We start from the raw sequence: 6,139 nt of genomic DNA, 5'->3' as shown, positions 1-6,139 counted from the left end.
CAGCCCTGGCTTGCCGCCTGGCGGGCATTCCTTTGAGTAAGGAAAGGAAGCTCAGATGCTTGCCCGTGCCTTTGTGTCTGAGCTGGAAATGTGGCCTCTGTCTGTGGAAACGTTGGCAGCAGCTCGGTGGAAAGAGGCTGGAGTCTGTCCGTGGGCAAGGTGGGTCAGTTCTTTCTCTGGCTTCTTGGCACTCAGACAGCAAGATGGTGGGGCAGGTGCTGACGGGATGACCTTGGCTGTGACACCTTTATACTCCCCATCTCACTCTCAGCTAGCAGTTTTTCCAGTGCTCTTGGGGGCAGTGTGAGCAGAAGGGCGATACCCCCTCAGTCGTCTCCCTTACACACTCCCATGTCCCCACTGTCCAGCTGTCCAATATGGTAGCCACGAGCTGCATGCTGCTATGGAACACTCGAAATGTAGCTAGTGCTACTGATCACCAAAATCTTACTTTTTATTTAATTTTAATTTAAAAACAGATGCTCCATTCAGTTTATGGAAAAAATTTTAAAATATGTTTGGAACAGCTTAGGTATGTGGATCATACCTTTCATTTTTACAACTGTAAATTTTTTATGAAATCTAAAAACAGATTAAATTTTCCAATGAAAATTTAGCATCCGAATGGAGATGTGCTGCAAATGTAAAATACATACCAGATTTTGAAGACCTAGTATGAGAAAAGAATGTAAAATAAATCATTATAATTATTTAAACATGACTACTTGATGAGATGCTAATATCTTGGATATAGTAGGTTAAATAAAATATATTAAAACTATTTTCACCTATTTCTTTTGACTTTTTTAATATGGCAACTAAAAAATTTTAAATTATGTGTGTAGATTGCATTAAGTTTCTATTAGTGCTGCTGTAGGTGCATAAAAGCATGAAACATGAGAGCTAGAAGGGGCCACAGGCATCATCTGGAACATTCTCTCATTTTAGAGGTGAGGAATATGACACATGAGGAGTTTAAATGGCCTTCCCATGAACTAGAACCCAGGCCTCTTTTCTCCTGGCCAAGGTTGCACACAATCTGGGGCATCACACATAAGCCAAGTTGCATAAAATGAGATAGTGAATTGAAAGTTCATGACTATAATAACATGATGACAACATCATAAGGTGTTTGAAATGCGACTTGGTATTTGCTTTACTTTGGCTCTTCTCTGAGGGGCATAATGGAACCAAGAAGCATCCCCTGAGATTACTCAGAGGGACAGATTTTTTTCCCCAGACATGTTTCTTTCTGGAACCTGAATACCTAAGGCTTCTTCCATGAGTAAGTTGCCCGCCCTGTGAGGAATGTTCTCTCCATGGGAGCCATGTAGGAAGCAGGCTCAGGGCCAAGAGGCCGTCCTATTGCTTTGGGCTGAGTATCTCCTCTGCTTCTTTCCTTGTCACTCTTCCCTTCTTCTTTTCCCAGCCCCCTACTTTTTGGGAGAAGGGCAAAGACATCTTTATTGGAAGGCAGGGACCTCTGTCACATAGACCCTAGCTCTCTATGACATGCTGACACAGTGGAGCTGGAGGCTTGTGTAGCCCTGGCCACCGCATGTAGGTGTTAAATTGACCAAAGCAGAGACAATCAGTGTGATTCCAGGTGGGAAGAGGGGGTGGTTGTGAACGAGGTTACAGAGAGGAATGGCGGTGTTGGTTGTCTGGTTGCTCGTACATTGGGCATGGTTGGAACCTTGGGGGTGTGGTTGTGTGTCTGAGATTGTGAGAGCTGAGTGTGGCAGGGCCATGGCAGGAGGCTGTAAAGGTGGAGGTGCTCCATCTGAGTGTCTGAGTGAGTGGGGAGTGGAGAGATGATTCTGAACATTTTTGGAGACCTGCAGGGAATTCTGGAGATTGAGACTATAGTGTGAGGTTGAACGTCTGCCCAGGTAGATGTGATTATGGATAGTCGTGGGTGTGGCTGTGTGCCCGAAGGTTGTGTGAGTCCCTAGAGTATGGTATTCTGTGGCCTTTTTGTATCAGAATTTGTATCAGAACTCAGAACATTTCCTATTGGTACCAAAGCACTGTGAAAAATTGCATTAAGATTAGTATCTAGTACCCGCCTTCCCCATTCCCTCTCCCCACTTCTGTCCTCTTCTTTTCTTCTCTGTATTTCATTTCAAACTTACAGAGCTCTTGCTTTGTGCCAGGCACTACAATGGGATGATTTGTCACTTGTCTTTTCTCCCCATAAACTAAACCCTCAAAGTACCATGACAACTGACCTCCTTTCCAGCAACTTCTTTATGAAAACCTTCTTCCCAGCGGGGATTGGGTCTTGCTCCACTCTGTAACTCATAGTGGCTGGCACTTGGTTCCTGTCTTTGTTGATGATAATATGCTGTGCACCCCCTTTCCAAGAAAAAGGGGAGTGTGGGAAAGGGCTGGGGAGCTGTGACTGAGTGGCTCGTTTTGGGTGGGAACAGGGTAGTTGAACAGGCAGGGGATTTGAGCCTGATGGCCTACGTCTCTGCTGTTCGTTCTCCTGCAGGCCCATTGCAGACTTTCCAAGTTTCAAAGCCAAGTCTGTAGCGTCTGTCATGGTCAGAGTCATGTGTTGCCTGGGCTGGCCCCAAGTCCCTGGGCATAGCTTGGTTGTCTCCATCACCAGCCTTTCTTTCTGGCACAGGCCTGGGCAGCCTGGCTGCCTGCAGGCACTTGCGTGGGTCTCAGCACCTACCTATGGGCCTTGGTCCCAGAAGGGATCACAGGATCTGGCAGAGGCCCCTTGTCCTTCCTTAGGGCCAGCGGCCATGGGATCACGTCTCCTCCTTCAGGCTGCTGGCTGTGGTTTAGCACATTGTCACCCTGGTACTGGTTTCCTAGAAGGGGCTTTTCCAGGTGCACCTGGGTCTCAGGGCTTATGGTTACTGCCACCTGACACACTGAACCTTGGCTGTCACCAGCCAGGTTCATCGTCTACATCTAGGACCACTTTGGCACAGCTGCCAAGTTGCTCACAAATGGCTTTGAAAAGCCAAAGGAATTGCGGTCTTAAAAAAAAAAATCCTTTTGTAAACCTGGAGCCTGGCCCCCATTTGCTTCATTTTTTTGCTCAACTCCATTTTCATACAGCAAACTGGAGAGAGATAGGAAACGTCATGGAATTTGAAATGTCTAGAGACACGTGGCACTATGGGGGGCCTTGGGAGATCTGCAACGCCACCCTGACCCCAGCATGGACTCCTTTGTGAACTGTTTCTGAATCTCTCTGGGCCTCAGGTTTTCAAATCTTCCAAAAGAGAGCATCTCAATCATTGTATAGGGTTGTTATTTAGGTGAAGTGAACTAGGCAATGTGAAAGTAGTTTGCAGAAGAAGAGGAGGGAAGGGGACAACCGTGACACTTACTGTACAGCAGGAACTTCATAGACTGCGTCTTTGTCTGGAGTCAGGCTCTGGAGATCGACAGGCTCCCTGACCTCCACCAATCTCCTTTGCCCAGACTCTGTGTCTTATTTTTCCTCCTCCATGGGTTTGATCTCAGCGATCCTCAAGGGGGTACCCTAACGATCCAATGAACATTTGTGCTAAAGTATCAATAGCTTGTAGACAAGTCCTGGGAGTCAGGCATCCTGGGCTCCAGTTCTAGCCCCGCCACTCCTTGTGTGATTTGGGCAGGATACCCCAACCCTCTGGCCTTCTGGTCACAAGCACGTCTCTGACTTTGCGTGCCCCACAGACACCTGCCAAGGGTTCCCAAGGCCTAAATATGAAACCTGGAGCCTTAACCCGGCATTATCATCTCTATATTCTTGCCTTTCCTTTCTTAAATCTCATCTCCTCCCTGCCCTGGACTCCCCTTGTGCTTCCCAAGCCCTGGCCTTTTCCCCTCCACACTCTCTCCAGGCCTTCTGTGAATACCATGCACCCAGGATGCTCAGAGCACTGGCTGCTGCAGACTCTGCTCTGTACTGTGGTGTCGCTTTGATCATTTCCGCCCAGAGGGCCCACTTGGCACATCCACACAGCATCACCCATGCAGTTCTCTAGGCAAAAATATTAAACCAGACTCTAACAATCAAACACATCTAGACTGTGGGACTCTGGACAAGACAATGGGCCTGGATTCTTCAAAGATGTCAATGGCTGGGCAGACAATAAAAAAAAAGATGGAGAAGACTGTTCTAGATCTATGAAGACACTCTAGACTAGTCAAGACTAGATTGACAACCAAATGCAACATATATCCTTGAGTGGTCCCTGAATTGAAAAAAAAAAAATTGTAAAGAATACTATTGGCACAATTACAAAAATTTGGTTATATCTGTGTATTAGTCTGCCAAGGCTGCCATAATGAAATACCACAGACTGAGTGGCTTAAACAACAGAAATTTATTTTTTCATAATTCTGGAAACTAGAAGTCTGGTATCAAGGTGAGAGTAGATTTGGTTTCTTCTGAGGCTTCTCTCCTTGGCTTTTGCTATGTCCTCACGTGGTCTTTCTGTCATATGCACACATTTGTGTCCTGACCTCCTCTTCTTATAAGATCACCAGTCATTTGACCTTGTTTTACTTTAACTCTTTAAATTTGACCTTATCTCCACAGACAGTCATACTCTGAGGTACTAGGGGTCAAGACTTCAGCATACAAATTTGGGGGGAGATACAATTCAGCCCATAACAGTCTGACTATTGATACTATTGGTCTTTAACTTAATGTGTGGCAAAGACACTGTGGTGATGTACCATGTCCTTGTTCTTAGGATATAGATGCTGGAATGTTCTGGGGTGAAGAGTTGTGATATCTGCAACTTGCTCTCAAATAGCACAGGAAAAAAAGGGTATGTAGAGAGAGGTAAATGTGATAAAACATCAACAATGGATGAATCTAGAGGAAGGGTATAAGGTATTTCTTGTAACATTCTTGCACCTTTTCTATAGGTTTGAAATTTTCAGAACAAAATCTGAGGAGGAAAGAACGCTTCTCATCCATCCCCTAGACTCTGGACCCCCAAATATGATGCCAGTTTCCCCTATTATATGCTCAGAGAGTGGGCATTCTTTTCCATCTTAGGACTTATCTTCATTTTTCATTTTGTTTTTGTATTTTGTTTATTTGGCCTCTGTCTGTCTGTCTGTCTGAGCTCCATAAGGGCAGGCATCGGCCTGCATGGCTCATGTCTTCACCCCAGCACCTGGCACAGTCCTGGCACTCAGTAGTATTGACAAACTGAATGAATGAATGAATGAATGAATGAATGAATGAACATAGATGGGGCCAATTAGAGACAGATGAGAAATATGGAGGCAGAGAGGGGAAGGAATCTAGATCCCAGAGAATGTCTTGCAAGTTAATGAATGTGAGCCCATCCCTGCTCTCCAGTCTTCTCTCCCTATCTTCCCACTTTCTTTTCCTTCTATCTTTGGCTATTGATTCCTGGGTTCCCCTCCCACTCTCCCTCCCAAGCCTGTCTGGGCTGTCAGTGAGATCCCAGGGCTCCTTGGGAATTCCAGGTCTTTGGAAGGGGAATGAGAGGAGAGCCAGCATGGGTGGAGAGGGGTGGGAGGTGTCGGCACAGTTCCGTCAGTCGTGGGGCTTGGGGGCAAGTCACCAGGGGACATCTCAGAGCCTGTCCTAAGCTTTACTTTTCTGGGAAGGAAATCTCTTCTTCAAAGGGCTTTTAATTCCTCTCCCGCAGAAAACACAAATTTTCCTCCTGGAGGTATTGGAGTATTCCTTCCAAGCACAGATGAAATTCCTCTGGTCCAATAACGCTTCTGATCAGGCAGAAGCTCGAGGACACCCAGATGGGCTGGGTGGCCGCCTGCTCCTGGGAAGCCTGGGATTGTGATGCATGTCTGCCACTCCATGCACCTGAGGCTGCTGACGGGGTCCCTGGAGCTTGCAGAGGGGGAACAACCTGGTTTCAGCATTGCCCTGCCACTCCACAGCCCTGGCCTTAGGCAAGTCGTGGTCCCTCTCTGGAGCCTGAAATGAATGACATCTGACTTAATGAAGAAACCATCCATAAAACAGCCAGCAACTTATACCTTATATAGTCTGGCTCAAGAAAGTGAGCCAGACCAGTCATGTTCCTCCCTTGAGAATTTAAATTAAGAGCCTCCAAGAGAAGTTGCCAGGCGACAGTGGTGGTGGAACTGCCATTGGAAAGCCAAGCAGAACTGAGAC

This window comes from Pteropus vampyrus, unplaced genomic scaffold, assembly GCF_000151845.1.
Source record: "Pteropus vampyrus isolate Shadow unplaced genomic scaffold, Pvam_2.0 Scaffold68, whole genome shotgun sequence".
In the NCBI taxonomy this organism is placed as follows: domain Eukaryota; kingdom Metazoa; phylum Chordata; class Mammalia; order Chiroptera; family Pteropodidae; genus Pteropus; species Pteropus vampyrus.
This window is presented reverse-complemented; position numbering follows the sequence as displayed.